This window comes from Halictus rubicundus, chromosome 13, assembly GCF_050948215.1.
Source record: "Halictus rubicundus isolate RS-2024b chromosome 13, iyHalRubi1_principal, whole genome shotgun sequence".
NCBI classification, from domain to species: domain Eukaryota; kingdom Metazoa; phylum Arthropoda; class Insecta; order Hymenoptera; family Halictidae; genus Halictus; species Halictus rubicundus.
In genome coordinates, this window is record NC_135161.1 from 9,693,208 (window position 1) to 9,714,046 (window position 20,839).

General features: G+C 44.7%; 1 protein-coding gene across 10 annotated transcripts in view; it reads left to right on the forward strand.

The window, feature by feature from the left end:
- Positions 1-20,839, forward strand: part of LOC143360337 (protein turtle) — a 315,901-nt gene that overhangs the window by 186,483 nt on the left and 108,579 nt on the right. For 9 of the 10 annotated variants that reach the window (XM_076799066.1, XM_076799063.1, XM_076799068.1 and 6 more), the window contains exon 4: positions 9,187-9,225. The gene's annotated coding sequence lies outside the window, so the exon portion shown is untranslated. Of the gene's footprint in view, positions 1-9,186; positions 9,226-15,796; positions 16,022-20,839 lie in introns of those variants that run through there. The other variant, XM_076799064.1, reaches the window with a different exon arrangement.

The window sequence follows — 20,839 nt, forward strand, 5'->3', positions numbered from 1 at the left end:
AAGGCACCTAGGAAATTACGTTGCACGTCAGAGCGCGGTTTCTTGGTGCAGAATGCAGCCGGTTCTACCGACGATCGACAAACAGGTCGCTGAAATCGAGTAACACACACGCACACAGAGAGAGAGAGAGAGAGAGAGAGAGAGACTCGCGAAACTCGCGCCAAAGATTACGTCCCGATGCAAACCTGCCGGTAATAAGTGCCTGGAAAATCGCACGCTGCAATATCCGGCTGACTGACTTCAGGCGTTCCTACACTGGAGACTAATAGCTTCTGTTTCACTTGTAATCGTTCCCTAAACTCGTGCGATGTTTTTAGAAATTTTCTGTATACACTTCTCTGAGCCTGCATTGAAAATTAAAGAAAAACTCTTATTCTTATAGACCCGTGACTGCAATTTTTCAAAAATTCCTTCTACGTATTATTTAGTACGCTGCTCCTTCTAATTTTTAAAAAAGGACTCGATTCGGTTGAGTCAATATTAAAAAAGCTATTTTGTTTTAAAGAGTGCGTTTGGGGCTGGGATACTGAGGTTCGTACATTGTGAGAGTACGTGTGTAGAATAATATTGTAAGAAAACGAAGTCTGGGAAAAATACTAAATTCAAGGGTGTGAAACTACAGAATTCGCCCTTCAAAATGAGCACAATAAGAACATTCTACGATTTTTTTACCGGAAGTATCATGAGCTCGAAAAGGAGGACTCTTGCTCATTGTTGGAACCATATGTGAAATAACATTAAAACAAAACGGAGTCTTTGAAAAATTGTAAATTCAAAGGTGTGAAACTAGAGAATTCACCCTTCAAAATGAGTACAATAAGAATATTCTACGATTTTTTTACCGGAAGTATCATGGGCTCAATGATGGATGACTCTTGCTCACTGTTGGGACCTTATGTAAAATGACATTACAACAAAACGAAGTCTTTGAAAAATACCAAACTCAAGGGTGTGAAACTACAGAATTCGCCCTTGAAGATGAGCACAGTTAGAATATTCTACGATTTTTTTAACAGGAGTATCACGAGTTCAAATTGGGAGGACTCTTGCTCACTGTTGGGACCTTACGTAAAATAACATTACAACAAAACGGAGTCTTTGAAAAATGGTAAATTCAAGGGTGTGAAACTAGAGAATTCACCCTTCAAAATAAGCACAGTTAGAATATTCTACGATTTTTTACCGGGAGTGACACGAGTTCAAAAATGGTATTTACAATTTTTGTTATACATCTTGTAATGTTTGGGTTCTTCCGTAGCACTGATCAGCGAAAAATCTTTTCACGAAGACGCCATTCGGCCACAGCTCGTTGAAAGATTCGCGTCGCGAGCGAATCGAATGACCGATCACCGGAAATGCCTGCGATTCTTCTTCCCCTGTTTGGAGGGTGGGAAAGTGGTCGGAGGCGAGGATCGAAGTTGCTCGGACAGACGGGAAGAGGAATGGAGTCATCGGTAGGGAAGTTTCCGCGGAATCATTGGAATTTCGATGGAGACGAAACTTCGGCCGAGCCATTTGGAAGTCAAATTTTATCGCGATCCGGCCGCCCACGCTTCCCGCGGGAAAAAAAAGCGAGGAAATAAAGTTGGTAGTCTCGCCGGGCGAAAGCGGAGATGTAAAACGTCTCTCAGACGCCGAGAGAGAGAGAGAGAGGGGAGAGAAATGAGACAGAGGGAACTCAATTTTAGGATCGCAACCCCCGAGGATCGATCGCAGTAAATCGTTTCCGGATCCACGGAAACTGACGAGAACCCGTCCGAAAATTCGACAACCGTTTTGCCGGTGACGCGCGACTTTTCCCGCCTTGTGTCGATTTTCGCACACGCGAATTCAATTTCCACCGTGTCGCAACCCGACGCGACACGTCGCTGCGGAATTATCGGACGCGAATTTGCGCGATTATTCGCCGCGCAGATCCGTGATCGGTGAAATGCGAAGACCGTGTTTATTACACTGCAAATCGATCTTAATGCGATATACAAATTTTTCTATTACAAGAGACAGGGATACATATTCCATTAAAATTATTAAAGAATAATTTTAACGAGTTGAAGATAGTATATTGATATTATTCGATTGTCTTCATTTTTCTACTGCTCTCAGGTTCATGTAATAACGAGGGAAATCACCCAACCGTGACACGCCGATTTTAATGAAATTTATGGGGGATATAGTTTTTTGAAAAATATTTGACACGTATTTTTTTTCATCTCCAATGATCTAGGGGGTGGAAATAGACCTCATAGTTGGGGGTGAAAACCCTATTTTTGCTAATATGTTGGGAACTAGAGGACAATTATTTTTTTAAATTTATGTCTTTTCAATGAAGAAATGTAGTCGTACGAGAGATTTCAGAAAGAATTAGAAAACACAGAAATTAAAAAAAAATGATTGCTCTAGACCCTCTGGTTCCTGAGATATTAGCAAAAATAGGGTTTTCACCCGCCAACTTTGGGGGCTATTTTCACCCTCTAGATATGGACCATTTCAGATAAAAAAAGATACGTATCAACTATTTTTTAACAAACTATATCCTACCATTACTTTCATTATAATCGGCGTGTTACATTTTGGCTTTTGTATTTCCCTTGTAAGTGAAATACAAAACTGTAGAACTGACACAAAAATTTGAATACATTGTTATATTGTTTAAAAATGATTAAACCAATTACGAGGGGAAATATTGAACATTTCTACTTAATTCTCTACCTTGAACCATTATTTTGGACAATTAAAAACATTTTTATATTGCAGACAGATCCACGGTCTAGATTTTTCAACAATCCAGTGACTACGATTGTATCTTTCTGCGTCATCTTCCTAGAATAGAAAAGATAATTTCGATTGCCCGTGAAAGCGTCGTATAACATTTTTATAGGGGGGAGGTGTGTTGCAGAAAAGTTTCGCAAAAATCGTAAACTGCGTCTCATCGGTCGTTCTCAGAGGGAAAGGCGAGATAGTCCGGGAGGGCTGATAGTCTCGAAGAAGCAACACGGTTTTCCAGGGTGTCCGGAAAACTGTGGAAATCTAATCGGCCGCCCGTTCGTCCCGCGAAAAGTGTCTCGGAGGAGAGCCCCGTGGAACGACTTCGGAAACGTCGGAGACCGAGTCTCGAGCTGGATTTAATTGTTCTCGCGTCGTGGAACAGCTCCCGCGATTGTCGTACGTTTTTATTACGCGACACGGCTGTCCGAGAAAAAGACTCGCGCATTGAATTCGCCGACGAGAAAGCGAGCGGTTCTTTTAAATCGATCGAATCTCGCGACAGTGGCGGGAAATTGCGCTTAACTTTCAAACTGTCGCTACGAGAAAATTATTTAAACTTGTTCAGATTTGTTTTATAACAAACAATAATGGATACAAGCAGTTTCTGGACGATACTGTAGCCGAATTACAGTGGAACCTCGATAATTGAAACTTTCGATGTCCGAACCACGTGGAATTAATTGAATCCATGAAAGTTGATATTGCGACGTAATTTACTGTACAAATCTGTGAAGATTTAGTCTAGGATTATGGATGGAATATAGTTCTATTATTCGAATGCTCATGTTTAACTAATTAGAACGGATAGTAGAGGTTCTACGACTCCTAATCAAGGTTATAAATTACCCTCTAACGATATTGTACTTGAATTATACGGTTTTTAAAATTTTTGGAATAATAGAAGTACTCCTATAATCGCGAAAAAAATTGCTGCGACTCTCAAATAAAATTATACACCAAGTTCGGAAAATTCTCTTTTCAGAAATTCTCGGGAGAATAATTTTTCGTTCTTCTTCCTCTACTCGGAAATGGCTATAATTCGCAGACAAAATTGTACTTTAATCGCACGGATTTTTAAAGTTTTCTTTTTTTACGATTCCAAACAGAATTGCTGTTTCGCAGAATTTTTAATAAAAAGGAGAATTTGAACTAACCAATTAGTCGTTGTGCTTGAGGGTCGAACGTGCTTATGTTGTTGTTCCTTCGGCCGCGTCGACTCGTGTCCGAAGGGTGGGACCACCCTCTGAAGTTTCACCCCCAAAGGAAACGTTATTGAATACGGTTTTTCAGGTAGCAAAAGGAACAGTATGCGTGTACTATTTCTCCGAAAGCTTCCTATTGTTCGTCATCCTTTGTCGGGCCGGTTCATGGGTATTTTGATACGATTGATAAGATTTATAGCGGCTATTCAGCGGGCCATTGTTTACAGTTTGCGTTTCTTCGTGGTCTTCGTGGTCTCAGTCCGCTGTCAACGTTCCCGTCGAGTGTATCGTGCTTCGGTGCTGCTGTGAATATTTCGAGATCGAGAACATTTCCCTCGGAAATACCGATAGTGAATTTCGTTCGGAAATAAGTAAGTAATGGTAATTAGTAAAATTTCATCATCAGCTTTGTGCAAGTGACAAAAATTCGGTGAATTTCCGGGAAAAATAACTTTCGCGGCACCGCGTTCGATAAAGCGGTCGGCAAACGTTCGAGATATCTCTCAATTAACCCAACTTTTCACAACGCGACCACCACTCTCTCTCTCTCTCTCCCAAACAAACTCTTCATCAGAAAAAAAATCCCGGTTTTATTCGGAGATTCAAAAAACAAAAATCGTGCTCCCAAAAACAGCTCGTAAGGAACCGGGCTTTCTGTGATCCACTGGACTCCGAAAACCGGCTGAAAGGATTATTCACCGATCCGGATCCAAATGAAAGGGCCACGTATTCGGACCGCGTGCGCGTGTGCGCTCGAAAAACATTTTTTTTATTAAATTTCAGCGTGGCTCGGCGATGTCTGATCCCCGATGAAAATGCGATGCGAATCGAGCGAACGGTTCGATCCGGCCGGAATAAAATCCCTATAAATACAAATCTATTTGCGTGAAACGCCGCGGGTTATATATACACGCGTGCGCGATCGATAGTTTCCGTAGAGTTTAATATAAATGTCATGCTAGTATTTTCCGCTCGCGCGAGTGCGACGCAGAGGGAGACAGGTGGACGGTCAGAGAGAGAGAGAGAGAGAGAGACCGAGAGATAGAGTGAAAGAGAAAAATAGAGAGAGATAGTGAGAGAGAGAGAGGGAGAGAGAGAGAGAGAGAGTCCTCGACCTCGCAGGAATGAGTACAGCAAAGCACGGCACACTCTGTCGTGCGCCGAATAAATACGAGTCCGCCGATATCCGCCAATAAAATAGGACGTCCCATAAATCTACATAAAGCTGTAATGATTGAGAACCGAACGGTAACGCGATCCGAGTGTGCTGTGCGCAGCGGTGCACGGTTAAATTTCACTAAAAATCCTGCACGGTTAAATTTGCACAGCCCCCAAACGCTCGCTGCCTTTGCGAGGCCGCCTCGGTGGACAAAGATACGACACGAATACTATGTATGCACTGCCACCACTAAGCAAGCATAAACAAAATTTTATTTTTATCGACCCCGCCGAGGCTTTTGGTGATTCAGCCGTGGCTGGATTTCGTTAAATTCTTGCGCACACATGGATATATTATAATGTATTTTTTAACTTATTTTTGAACCTAGTTCAGTGACATGAACGTTGACCTTTTCGTCGGACCTGTTACATGTAGCTGGTTGACAGAATTGTACGCCGCTTTAAATGGGAATTTATTTGCAAATTTAATTATAAATTAATAACAGGAACGATTGACGGTAATGAATGCAACGCGCACGATCTACTGCATATGAAACATGTCTTCTACTCAAATTTGCTTCGCGCGCTATATTGCACGTTATATGAATTGAATTTGTTTACGTGTTGATACGATCGACCGTGTATGGAACAGCATATTTTAATACTGGCGATTTGGTCCGACCAGTGGAAACCTAGAATTTTGAGGTACGTTTGTAACCCTGGGTCCAAGTGGACCCAAATACCGTTATTCGAGGATTAATCGTCGTCTTACTTTTATAATAACAGCACCAATCGACTGCTGAGGATTTTCCGATTAAAACGAGTCCAAACACGAGGTGAATCGGACTAATTTTACCGATTTTACAGTGGATTACAGCAGTGCACACTTAAGCGTCCACAGTGGGCCCGACTGCGGACACTTAACCGGGGGGTGACTCCAACTGAAGGAAGGAGAGGGAATGAGTGGGATACCGATATCTGAAGCTCAGTCTGAAGTCCCATTTTCTGTACTCGGGAGGGATAGCGTCGGACACTTAAGCGTGCCTTGCGTCTTAATTACTTGAATCGCTAAAAATCGTCGCAATTGCATCGTGTTTGGGCTCGTTTCAATCGTAAGAATCTCGGCTATCCATTGGTGCTACAATTGGGGCCATGAGAGCCAGAATAGCCTAACTGCTAGAACGACATTTCTCGGTGTCAAGGACAAAATGTATTCTGTGACTTGTATTTACTATATCAATAGCAAAACTGTAAGGAATTTAAACAGACGTAAAACATTAAATCATTTATTAACAACACGTCTTTCTCCGGTGTCCGACCTGACGAGACTGCTCGTCCTTTTATCGTCTCGTTCGTTTTTCGTTTTTCGACGTTCGTTTTATCAATAATTTGAACATATGAGTATTTGCATGAACAATATATACAGTGACGGATTAAATCTTAGCTTACAAAACTGAATGTCTATTGAGCTTCAGTTCTTCTTTTCCGGTGAAGAAAGATGTCCTGCTCGCGAGAAAATCACTGCCGATGTAAATTTAACCGTACGCTGCCGTGTTAGGCTTAAACCGAGCGTGTCCCGCCCCCGCAACGGAGCCTCGTTAAAGCATTAGGCAAACATCCGCGGCGTTAATTTAGCAAAGTGGGAATCTCGCGTCCTTCCCGATGCGACTCCTGCCAACCGCCAATCCGGCTGTAAGCCCGGAGGAGAGTCCCATTAAAAATAAACAGATTTCTCGAGGTCTCGGAGCCCTCCGTCGTCATTAATCCACCCTCGACGCCTCTATCTCTCTCCTTCTCTCTTTCCCCCCCCCCCCCCTCTCTCTCTCTCTTTTCCTCGAAATCCGTGAGAACCCGCCCGTCGAGGGACACTCGTTTGCATCTTTTCCTCTTCTCTCTTTGATTTTTCCGCTATCCTCGCTCTCCCATCCTTTCCCACCGAACTATAGAGACAGAGAGAAAGAGAGAAAGAGAGAGAGAGAGAGAGAGAGAGAGAGAGAGAGAGAGAGAGAGAGAGAGAGAGAGAGAGAGAGAGAGAGAGAGAGAGAGGGACAAATAGAACTCTCGGAAGTGAGAAACAAGGTAAACAGAACGAACAGAGCTCCCTCTCGGCTATTAACACACCCCCCGCCTACCCGAGGACGCGAATACGACGAAATTGCTCTTACAAGGCCGCGTATCGAAGTAACAATCGCTGATCTTGATGAAACTTCGCTGGGCGATGCCGGGTTTATAATGATGTTTGACGTACTTCATCCTTTTTGGGTGCTGTGGCCTGTAACGTTGTCTCCTGCGGAGATTCGAAACAGAATCTACTAAATGCGAACGCTACGACCTCTCAGAATATTGTTATATATTTTTTCAGTTAATCATTTGAGTCCCGAGTCCACATGTACGGTGTCTCAAAAAGGCATTTCAACACTCAAGATTTTTTAAAATAGATTTTCTTCAATTTGCCGACTCTAAATATAACTTCGAAACAAACGAGTCGTGATCGAAAAGAAACGTCTCCAGCAACGTTAACAAAAATTTCTCCTGACCGAATCGACCGCAGATTTGAAGATTACAACCTCCTCTTTCCAACGAGACCTTGAAACTCGACGTACCATTTTTTAAAACTGTTTTATGCCACGAAAACGAAGACTATGGTCTTGTGAAGCTCCCACGGTTTGTCTTGGATTACACCTCTCGATCAAAGTGGAATAAAACGACGGAGAAAAATCGTAGGTCAATTTTCAAGGTCTCGTTGTAAAGCGGAAGCTCGAATCTTCGAATCAGTTATGGTTTCAGTTGCGAAAAAAATGTTTCAACGTTCCCAGAGACGTTACAGTTGGCAGCATCTTCGAGAAAGAACGTGTCTCAGACGCGATCCTCCCGCAATCAGAATAAGATAATGGGAGCCAAGGGGGTAGGTCGATCTCGTAATCGACGTGACTTCGATAAGGGGGATGGAATTTCTTACAAACGATTCGATCGTTGCGAAATTCCTTTCTCTCTCTCTCTCTCTCTCTCTCTCTCTTCCCTTTCTTCCGTCGAGTTCCCGGCAAACGTTGTCCTCCTTTGGGATGAGGATGAGTTTTCGCGGTGAAACGAGGATGTTCCGATTTTACGAGAGGGGGTGGCGCAGCGAGGGGGGAGGCGGGACTCTTTCGTTAACTCGAAATAGTCGTTTACAGGGAATGGCCGGTGTTATCCGCGCAACCACATAAATTATCCACTCGAACTCGCCCGCTCCGTTCCCTAGGAAATTGGGTTGGTTGACGTTAATGCGATGTTCGTGGCTCAACCGGCCGAGTTCCGTCGCAGAGACGCGTTTCCGGAAAGGACTAGCGACCATAAATTGCTAAACACCCCTGGCTTTAAACTGGGCGGCCGCAGAAGTAACCCTGCGTCGCCTTTAAATAATCATTATAACCCTTGACGGGAAGAGCAACCGCACAAGAAGAGTCGTCCCCCACGCGTCACTATGATGTTTCCTACGATACTCCTGATGAATAATTTTTGCTGCATAAACGATGCAGAGTGAAGGAGGATTGCCGGTTTTGAAATATTTTCTCGAAACATCTTACGATTAGAATCTGCAAAATGCAAGACGGTGTAAACATCTCTGGGAACGTTAAAAAAATTTTCTCGCGATTAAATCCTCCATGGATTTAAAGATTGAAGCTTCCTCTTTGCAACGATATTTTCAAAATTGAGGTACGATTTTTTTTTTTGGCAGTTTCAGATGACAAAGTAGAGGAACAGTTTCGGTAGCTTAATGGATAGTCGCGCTATTGTTTTAATTGTATTCGGTTGGATTTTTTATTCGTGGGGGTTAGGGAAGACAGAGGCTGGAAGAGGGTTGTTTGCGAAAGTTTTTCGCCGTTTCTTCGCGGATCTTCGCGGCCCTTTGCGCCTCGTTGGTTCCGGGCGACCTCGCCCCCGGTTTCGGTCGCGCGATCGCTCTTACGGGAATTTTCCGGGCTGTAAATTGCAAAAGTTCGGAGCGCCGGTGGCCCGTGGCCCTTTCCCCTCGTCCCCCAGAGCGCGCGAAACTAACCGTTGTTTCTTCTTGTTTCAGATCGCAAGACGTCTCTCTGGACCAGGACCAGCTCTCGGGGTAAGCGTGCTTTAATAACCGTTCGATCCGGTACGGTATGATAATTCCCGGGTACGTGTATTTCCGTTTTGCTGTTCCTCCTGTTCTTTTTATTTTTTGTTTTTTAATTTTCACCACCGTCCCCCATACTTTTCCCTCTTATCGAGCCGGTTCCCGTATTTTGCCGCTCGTTACGTCGCGATTCGTTTAGATTTTTTCCCCGTCCCTCTTCGTTCGAGGGAAAATAAAAGATACAGTCGGAATCTGAATAAAGATACGGGCACGAACGCGAACGTCCGCATAAATTTGCGACGCTTGCATATGCATGAACGCAACGGTTTTTACGAGGTTCCTCCGCACGCCGTTAGATACCACCTCGAACAATGCGTCCGCTCGTTATTTAGGGGTGACGGAGGATCCCGTCGACGTGTTCGTTAGGCTCGCTCGATAAACCGATGAAAATCACCCGTCTGCCTGAACTTCCGTCATCCGCGATTTTTCTCGCTTGACCTAGGGCTTTCGCCGGCGAAAAATGAACGAGTACAATTTCTGCGTCTCGGAGCACGAGGTGTCTCTCTCGGATAGGGCTTTCGCCAGACACACACAAGTGGACCCAACATTCTAGGTAGTCACAGTACAAATGGTTTTTCGTACTGTAGATTGGCCTAGGGCTTGCACCACCTAGAAATAAGTGGGACAAAAATTTTGGGTTGGCTTCGTATAGAATTTTTTTTTTTTGGCTGACCTAGGGCTTTCACCGCCAAGAATTAAGTGGACCAAACATTTGGGTATCAGTGTAGACGATTTTTCGACATAGGGCTTTCGCCGGCAAGGATTAAGTGGGCCAAACATTTGGGTATCTGTATAGACGATTCTTCGACATAGGGCTTTCGCCAGCAAGGATTAAGTGGGCCAAAAATTCTGTTCCCAAGAATAGACGATTTTTCTTATTGTAGTTTGACATAGGGCTTTCGCCAGCAAGAATTAAGTGGGCCAAAAATTCTGTTCCCAAGAATAGACGACTTTTCTCACTGTAGTTTTACATAGGGCTTTCACCAACAAGAATTATATAGGCCAAAAATGCTATGTCTCAGTATAGACGATTTTTCTTACTGTAGTTTGACATAGGGCTTTCGCCAACAAGAATAAATGGGCCAAAAATTCTGTGCCCAAGAGTGGGCGATTTTTTCATTGTAGTTTGACATAGGGCTCTCGCCAACAACAATTAAATGGGCCACAAATTCTGTGCCCAAGAGTGGACGATTTTTCTCATTGTAGTTTGATGTAGTTTGACGTATTTTGACGTAGTTTGACGTAGTTTGACGTAGTTTGACGTAGTTGGGGTTTCCGCCGTCTGTGCACTTTGATCTTTCCCCCATTCCCCGCCACAACCGCGCGAAATCCGGTGTAATAATAATAAAAATATCGCAGCATCTGGAAAATAACTTTGGCTCCTCCCGACACCGAGTGCGTGACGGCGAGATCAAAGAACGGAAACAATACGTGCTCGAGAACATTGTGCCCAGCATTCGAAGTACGAGTGCGTGATTCTCTCTCCAGGTAGACACCTTTCGGACGAAGTTAAGGCAGACAGCAACGCTCGCGATAAAACTGCGAGAGGGTCGGACCGCATAATAGATAATAACGAGATACGATGCATCGTTGGTTCAGGTGGCTTTTGACACCTGATCCCCTTTCTCGACGGACACAATGCGCGGGCTGTTAACCAGGCGGCGTACAACCATAGCCCTCCACCCCCTCAGCCAGAACCGGGGCAAGCTCGGCTTTTGTCTGGATCGCGACGGAACGAGTGCCACCCCTGTCCCTAAATAATGCCGAACGCGTGGCTTACGTTTCTGAGGCGTCTCCCTCGCACCGGGAAACCGGTATCATCATCGATTTATGGACACCACGAGCCCCGAAAACCGGCAATTACGGAAAAATTTCGGACGCTTACAGAATTCTTCAGAAAACCATTCTTGTGGGCAGGGTTGAAAGAAAATTCAAAAAGCAGTTAATAATCTTCTTTCTTTAGGCAGGAATTTTGATTTTGTTGCACACAGTTTACTATAGGCTGGAATAGTTCAGTAATTTAGTGAGGGCTCAGAATCTGTTCAATTTTCGGTTCTACATACTTTCGATGATAACATTTCTGCAGGAATCGGTACTAGAACAAAATGGAGCCGTTTCTAGTCGACGCCGTCATTTTCCACGCGTGACGATACAGTCGTCTAGTGTCGAACAGCTCCAAAAGTTGTAAAAAAACAAAAAAGATCGCAAGAGTTCCACGCGAATCTTCGTTGGTGAAATATCGGCGCGAAAGCGGCGGCCATACAAAAGCGAGCAAATATTCATTACGTCATAAATATGGATCGAATCGCGGGGGTGTGCGGCATCGCTCCGAAGTGTACACCCCGTTCTGTCAGCGACGATAAATTTTTGGACGGGACACGTCTCGTTCGACTCGAATACATTTGCTCGAACATCTGCGCGGCGCGACGCTCCCACGCGCCCGAATGAATAAATTAATAAAGGCGTCTTTGCTTTCCTCTCTGTTCCTACGCTTAAACGAATTTCACCGTCGGCGGATTCCGCTTCCGCGTTTCTTTAGTCGCAGCTCTCTCTCTCTCTCTCTCTCTCTCTCTCTCTCTCTTTCAGTTTCTGATTCGCCCCCTTTGCCGCGTCCAAAACAACTTTCCGTTTCTACGATCCTGCGCCATCCTTCTGCCGCCTTGTCTCCGACACTTCGAGGAACTTTTTCTTCGAGATACAACGACCCGCGAGCCGCGAACTGGGATCTGTCTTCGTTTCCGGGATGGAGTGGACTTGATCGGATTATTGCTGGAGATTCGTGACAACGAGGACGTTGTTGTTGCTGGTGGAATACCGGCAGTTGGTTGCTGACTCGCTCGCGGTTGAAATTGATGGAGATTTTAGACAGCCAGACGGGGCGCAGAGAATTTAAAGAACGTCGGTACATCGCCCTCGAGTTATTAAAATTGTTACGGAGAGAGAGAGAAATATTTTTGAAATTTTTGAAATTTTTATTTTGGGGGAATTTTTCCATGTTCGATGGAAGAGATGCTGGAAGTATTTTGTATGATCTCTTAATTATTGCTGGACTGTGGAGGATCGTGGTTTTATAATAAAAATTGGCAGGCGAGATTCTAAACAGTGGGAAAATTCAAAGAATGTAAGGCTAACGATATTTATATTGTTTTCCAGTGATTGAAATTGTTAAAGAGAGAAAGAAGTTCCTGTTTGGCTCGAGTTCTGGAAGATTTTATTTTTCATGAGGACCCGCAGTGTAATTGTTGCTAGAATAGACACACGAAATCCGAGGTTTAATTATATGAGACGGACGACAGACGCGTGTATTTTTAAATCGCGACCCCCCTCGATTTGTAATGCTCATTTTACTCATCCGCTGTCTAATTATGACGGTTCCTGTCTATTTTACCGATTTGCCCGTTGATTACCTACCCGCGTCGGTCATAATTGAGCGACACAATCTCATGTCGGGGATTAAAAATTCATTTTAATTCCCGCGTACTCGTCTAAAATAAATATTGTTGCTAGACTGCAGAACATCCCTCGAATTCTCATTTCAGTAAGTTATTCTGTAAAAATCGAAACGAAAGAATATTTTATCAACAAAAAGCCTCCTTTAAAACAAAAAAAATAAATACCGTACACTCATTTCCATAAATTTTGCAGGTGCAACAATTGCATGAAGACCCACAGACCAATTACTCTTAGAACGGAATTAAAAGATTAAACCAGAAAAACAACAAAAATTTTATAATATAATTACTGTGATAAGTGTGGAGTGTAGCTTCCAGGTACGGTGCTCTTAAACTAATTACTGTAATTTTGTAGACATATTGTCAGGACATTTGTTTGCCAGTCGACGTGTCGGTCTTGCATTTTCCGCGTTCGGAGCAACATTATTAGAATGCGGTTCGGTTAAACGACGCTGATGCAAGTTCCAGAATGAAAGACCGGAAACACTTCGGACCGCAAGGGATTTAAACCTGACCCAGAAATGAAAACTACAGCCGAACTGTAGCGGAACTAAATTACATTAAACTATAATTAGACCGCGGTTCTTTGCGCGGTGTTCGTGGCCAGTACGCGATCGCGAATGGATAAAATTTTGTGGAGAGGAAGCATTAAAATACCACTTCAATAATAGTATGTAATCGCTTAAAATTAAGTTTAAAAAGACTAGGGACCCAGGCTGCTAGCCCTACCTAATCTTCCCTAGGTAGCTTCATCCACAGCTGTGCACGGTTAAATTTACATTTGGAGCGAGAAATTAATTTTTGAAAAGCTAGAAAACATTCTCTCCATTTTATACATTCTTTATCCTTGTCTACTGAGGTAGCCCTATCTCCAGACACCGACTGATAGGGCTACCTAGTGTAAATTTAACCGAGCAGGCTCTAGTCCAATTTAACCTGACTGTACTAGAGACCACTCATTTCAGACGTATAGTAATTTAAGCATAAGGTCCAGGGACCCATGGTGCTAGCCCTACCTAACCTTCTCTAGGTATCTTCATCCACAGTTGTGCACGGTTAAATTTACATTGGGAGCCAGCAATTAATTTTTGGAAGGCAAGAGAACATCTTTTATATTTTATACATTCTTTACCTTGTCCACGGAGGTAGCCCTATCTTAAGACATTCACAAGTGAATAGTGGGAACAGGCTGGTGATGGCTAATGAAAATTTAACCGAGCAGATTTTGGTCCAATTTAGCCAGATACTACTGTACTAGAGACCACTCCTTTGAGACGAATAGTAATTTAAACACAGGGTCCGGGGACCTATGGAGCAAGCCCTACCTAACCTTCTCTGGGTATCTTCATCTACTGGATTATTTCTAATAATATACCATCATCTACTGGATTGTTTACAATTAACCCTTGAACTCATATCTACTCGAATCCTTGCTGTGCAAACTCGAATCCCACCTCCTCGAGATGATCGTTAATTTTCTCGATAGTTTCAATGTAGCCGGTGAACGGTTGAAACAGCTAACTAACAATTCGGATTCAGATGGGAGGTTTACAACGGCGGGTGCATATGTACCGAACGCACGGGGTGCGAATGTACCGAACGCCCGCCACCATCCCACGGTTAGCACAGTTTGTAGGTGCTGGTCTCGACTTGCGATCTCCGCAAAAAGGGTGTCGCACGGCACGAGGCATAGGTCCGGGGCGCCTTTGGCAGTGTCTACGGGGTTGGCTGCCGCCCTTCCGCCCGATCAATATTGCGTTGGTGGGGCCGAGGCAGCTTGTACGATGACGAGGGACGTCAGGGGTTTTCGTCGGCGGGGGTGGAACTCGGGGCGAATGAAACGTATCCGGGGGTTGCGAAGGGGTTGCGAGGGGACTGTTATGCCTGGGGTGGGGTTGGCGGAGAGTGCGCCGACGGAGGGGGTCGCGCGGTGGGGGTTTCGGTTCGGGAGAGAGAGGAGAGGAGAGGAGAGAGAACGCGCTCACTGTCATGGCGGCGCGCACCACCGCCAGCGAAGCGGTACCTCGAGCTACTCCCTCGCGGTGTGCAACGCTCGCACACAATTCCTCCGGTGAAATTCGGCTGGACAGTGACTAGCACCCTCGCCTAGAACCCCGGAGGGTGCGAACCCTGAAGAACCACGGCAGCTCGCGGTCGTGCGCGCGCGCGCGTATACCTTGCTCTCTGCGTCGTCGGATTGCGGCGGCTAGGCGACGACCAGTGTGTCCGGGGAGAGTGAGTGACTGTGAACGGTTACGGACGGGTTGGGAACATCCCCTAAACAGTGTTCTTGAAGGTGACATTCGGGGACACCGAGGTTCCTCGAAGATTCAACGAAGTTCGCGTATCCGTTCGACCGATCCGTTGATGATCGTTAGGGGGTCGTCGTGGGATCGGTGGTGAATCGATGGTGCACGAGGGTGGTTCGTTTAGGTGCTAGCACGCACGATGTCGCGGTGCGATGCGTCACGTGACTGATCACGGTCCAGGACAAGACAGAAGAAGGGTGTAGAGGAGGAACCATAGAGAGAGTGTGAGAGAGAAGAGGGTCCTAGCAAGGACTAGGGAACAGGGAGAGAGAAGATCCTTTCTGGCGAGGACCTGACACGGGTCCTGGCCAGCTAACCGAGTGCTCGGGTAGGCGGTGGTGGCTACCGGTCGTGGGTGGATCGAGCTGGCAGCGGCCGGGTCTCTCAACGACGACGGGCCGGGAGTAACAATGTCCTAGCGAAGGCAGGACCTCGTCCAGGCCGATCCCCCTCGTCCTGCTCCGTCTCTAACCCGAGGAAGAAACCCGGTCCCTCGAACCCCTCGACCTACCCTACCCCCTAGGAACAAAGAAGCGCGCGCGCGCGCGCACAGGGCCTCTAGGTGTAAAGAGACACGTGCGCGACACCGTTGCTGAACGACGGGGACACCAGGACCGCGTGCACGCAGGATCTGGGTTTATAGATTCTCCACACACCATCATCCGCTTCATCCTCTCTCGTTCGTCGAAACCTAGTCCCTGGGAAACAAATCGAATATATCAATAAGGTGAACCCTGAGTGAACGCGAAGATTTGGTGCTTCTGTGGAGGATGCTCGGCCGAATGCAACACTGAATGAGCTACTGGAGAATTTGCGTGGATAGTGCGAGCTGGGAGACTAGTTTCCTCCCGAATTCAGCCAAGTCCAAAGTCCTTAATCCCGTGGGGTGATCCTGGCCCCGCCCGCCAGCCAAGGAACCACACCCCGGACCGGAGAAACGACTCAGGATACTCGGATTTACCCTGCCGCTGCTGCTGCTACTGGGTAAGCTTCGACGTCCGCCGTTTTAGACCCCTCTCGCGAGCCACCCCCTCGGCTTCTACGGTCCACCGAGGATAAGGTGGGAGGCAGGCGACGAGGAACGAGCGAAACTTTGTTTTATGGATCCCTGGCTACCCCGTAGACACGATTCTTCCCTATTCTTTGGATAGTTTCGTCGCCACGGCGATTTCTTCGGGTATCGCTGTCTTTCTCGCGACGACGCTGGGTTAGGTCTCGTCGGGCTCTTGATAGGCGGATCTAATAGCGCACATGGCCTCGTTCCATGCTGGATGCAACTTGCAACCCCGTCGCGCAGGTTAGGTGCCGCTGCTGACAGCCGAGGCTGGGTTAAGGCCAGAATTTCAGGATTTTGAGGACTTGCCAGTCTTCGTGGTGTGGATCTTTGCTGGGTGATTATAGTTCTCGCGCGATCGGTGGCAGCATCGTTGAGAGTGACGATTCATTCTTCAGGGACGATTTCTCTGCACAGACTCTAAAGAATATTTCTAATATAGCTGTAATGTATAGCTGTTTGAAGTTATTAACCCTCAGCACCGGACTCTGAAACTCTTATTTGAAATAATTTTTGCATCACTGTGTTCGACCAATTTGCTACAAATTCAAGTGCTGTAAGCACGAGTAATAGTAATAATCTTTGGACGCATAAGTGAAAATGAGTACAATGGAAATATTTTCGAAGAAATACCTTGGTTTCGAAGGGTTCGAGAACGAAATTAATTTGGTTCCAACTTGTACCAATTTTTATATCGCATTGAAATTCCCGGTGTAGTAATTAGGTGTACGTGTAAGATTGAATCTACGATATCAGAGGGTAAACAAATTATATTAATTTTGAGCTGATCAATTCTGATTTGGAATCATAGCACGGTGTGGACGTCGTTCATATAAGGACAGGAGTGGATCGATAGTGTCTGAAATCGATCTGTTTATCGTAGCACCGCGACACGCTTGATTTCGTTATTCCTTTGACGCATCGGGATACCAGGAAATGCAGGTTCACGGTCCGTTGCACGGATGCAATCGCGCGCGGAGAACGCACCGGAGCCTGCCCCCACCCCCCACCCCCCACCCCCGGAATATAATTTACAAACTCGGGCAAATATCAGTTCGCCGTAATTTATGCGCGATTTTTCCCACCAGCTAGTTATTTACGAGTTCCCGTTACGCTGCAACGCTGCCGCCAATGACGTCACGGTGCAGCATCAACGACGACGGTTATGCACCTGCACATACCTGCGCTCACAGCGTTGCACGACTGCGGCTCGATCGGTTTTCCTCTTCGCGTGTCCGTCGATCACGCTGATTTTCGACCGACTGTCGCGGAACCGCCATTCTGCGGCTGTTTGCGGATCGCACTGAGTCAACCTGAACCCTTTGTTGTGCCAGAGACAAAAATTTTGTGCTGGTTTGCACCTGATTCACTAGGTTTGAGGTTTCTAGGTTCGAAACTCTATTTTCAGTGAGTACTGGATACCACCAGGATCGCCTAAATATTATTATCCTAAAATAAACTTCTATTTTGCAAAAGACATAAATGCTGGATTTAATTTTGTACTCGTTTACAAAGGATTTTCCAGTGAGAAAAAGCTGGGTTTGAAGCTCTGTCTTCAATGAGCTTCTGCACTAAATATGATGAACATGTAAAGTGAACCTCTATGTTGTAAAAGACAAAAATGCAGAATTTAATTTTGTGCTCATTTGCAGATGATTTACCGGTGACGGTAAGCTAGGTTTAAAGCTCTATCTTCAGTGAGCTTCTGCACTAAATAGGATCAGGATGTGCCAAGTATGGTAATCCTAAAGTGAACCTCCATTTTGTAAAAGACGAAAATGCAGAATTTAATTATGTGCTCGTTTGCGGATAATTTAGCAGTGAGAAAAAGCTAGGTTTCAAGCTCTGTTTTCAATGAGCTTCTGCACTAAATATAATTGCGATGTGCTAAGTATACTGATGCTAAAGTGAACCTCTATTTCGTAAAAGACAAAAATGCAGAATTTAATTTTGTGCTCGTTTACAGATGATTTTCCAGTGAGAAAAAGCTAGGTTTAAAGCTCTGTTTTCAATGAGCTTCTGCACTAAATATAATAGAGATGTGCTAAGTATACTAATGCTAAAGTGAACCTCTGTTTCGTAAAAGACAAAAATGCAGAATTTAATTTTGTGCTCGTTTACAGATGATTTTCCAGTGAGAAAAAGCTAGGTTTAAAGCTCTGTCTCCAATGAGCTTCTGCACTAAATATGATGTAGTTGTGCTAAGTATACTAATGCTAAAGTGAACCTCTATTTCGTAAAAGACAAAAATGCAGAATTTAATTTTGTGCTCGTTTGCAGATGATTTAGCAGTGAGAAAAAGCAAGGTTTAAAGCTCTATCTCCAATGAGCATCTGCACTAAATATAATCTAGATGTGCTGAGTATGGCAATCCTAAAGTGAATCTCTAGTTCGTAGAAGTCAAAAATGCAGAATTTAATTTTGTGCTCGTCCGCAAAATGATTCAGCACTGACAAAGGCTAGGTTCAAAGCCCCCAACATCGGAACTAAATTTAATCAAGGTACAGAATTATTTTTCACCCGAATTTTGCAATTGCATTCCTTCGTTTCTCGAGGGATTCTGCACAGCATTGTCTGCAGTTGTTCGGGATTGCGAGTTGAAAGGTCAGGCTTCAATGAAGATCCACACTAAATAAAATCGAGACAGACTAGTACGTCTTGCATGGTAATCGTCAGCAACAGCATTCCCCAGTTTCTCGAGAGATTCAGCGTAGCATTGTCTGCAGTTGTTCGGGATTGCGAGTTGAAAGCTGAGACTTCAATCGAGATCTACGCTAAATCAGATCGAGATTCTGTCTTTCGCCTTAATTTTTAGCAACGGCATTCCTTCGTTTCTCAAACGATTCCGGCACAGTGACGGTTCGCAATAACCGAGCGGCACGTGAAAAATTGTTGCATCGCGCCGCGTCGGGCAGGAACACCGGAAGCATCCGGTCGATCGGATTCCAAGGATTCGCGGAACTTTTACCCCTTTGATCCCCGGCCCATCTGCCCTCGCCGGCAATCCAATTTCACGGGCTCGAAGTCGACCGACGACTAATATACGCGAGATCCTTTCGCAACTTTGTCCGATGTTTAACCGGATCCGGTTAGGGGAAACTCGGGGCCGGTGCTTGCGCGAGCGAAAATAGCTTCGAAGACTGCGGGGCAAGAGTTCCAGACTCGCGAACTATATAAATTAATCGGCTCAAGATTTCGCGGAAATAATCGCGTCTCGATCGATCCACCTGCGACTCCATGTTTTACGAGCAACAAATCGAAGAACGCGGAAAACTGGGTCGATATTTTGAAAATTGTTCGGCTCTTGCGCACGATCGGTAATGCGAGACAGTAAAATTTAGTGATCTGCGTTATGTTTAGCGATATGGAAAAAGTTCGTTAATCAAAGTTGTTCGGCTTGAAGAGGGCTGTAAGGCGACGGTGAAAATTCCTCTTTCTTAAATGCAGGCAAACTTATAACATTAAACTCATAATTTCTCGACGTACATTGATCACTAGATTTCTTTTTATAGAGAGTATCAAATTGAATCGATTAATAGGTTAGAAACTATATGACTCGACTTTCGTTTAAATTGGCATCTGTGAGACGGGGTGAAATTATTTGGCAGGATTTGAAAGGATCAAGAATAAATTGAAACTGGAGATCGAGTCTTTATATTTATTGAAATCTTACCGTGTTATTAACATTTTTTTATCGGGTTTTGAAAGCGAGGGTAAAAGCAGAGGCTTTATTCTTTAAAATGAGCGCAGGTAGAATGTTGTACGACTTTTTTACAGGACGTTACAGGACTTCAAAGATGGACGATGATCGAGAGATCCATCACGATAGTTGTCCACCTTCGAAGTCCTATAACATCCTGTAAAAAAATCGTACAATACTCTACTTGTGCTCATTTTAAAGAATAAAGTCTACTGTGACACTCGCTATTATAAAACAATAAAATAATCTTAATCAGAAACAGAAAGATTTTAATAAGACAAGAAAGAGGGTCACGGAAATACAAACTAAAGATCGTCCATCTTTGAAGTTCTGTAGCTGCCCGTAAAAAAATCCTACAATACTCTACTTGTGCTCATTTTGAAGAATAAAGTCTCCACTTGGACACCCGCTATTACAAAACAATAAAATAATTTTAATAACGAACGGAAAGATTTTAATAAGAGTACAGTATCCACGAGAAAAAGGGTCACAGAATTACAAACTGAAGATCGTCCATCTTTGAAGTTCTGTAACTCCCCGTAAAAAAATCGTACAATACTCTACTTGTGCTCATTTTGAAGAATAAAGTCTCCACTTGGACACCCGCTATTACAAAACAATAAAATAATTTTAATAACGAACGGAAAGATTTTAATAAGAGTACAGTTTCCACGAGAAAAAGGGTCACAGAATTACAAACTGAAGATCGTCCATCTTTGAAGTTCTGTAACTCCCCGTAAAAAAATCGTACAATACTCTACTTGTGCTCATTTTGAAGCACGAAGTCCCTACTTTCACAGCCGGGAGCCTCCATTCTCCAGTCCCTTTCACAAAATTTTACTGAAAATAAACGTACCCATTTCTCGTACGGAGGTCTCCGATTCAAACGGTGACAGAATCGGTGTCAAAGGTTCGGGAGAAGCTAGTTTTCCGGCGGGACGGTTTGGATTAGGTATTGCGGCTGGATCAGACATGCGATAGTCGTTCTTGAGCGTCGATCCATCGGATCGTTGGCTCGAAGGGAGCTAATCGGCCGAAAGAGAGAGAG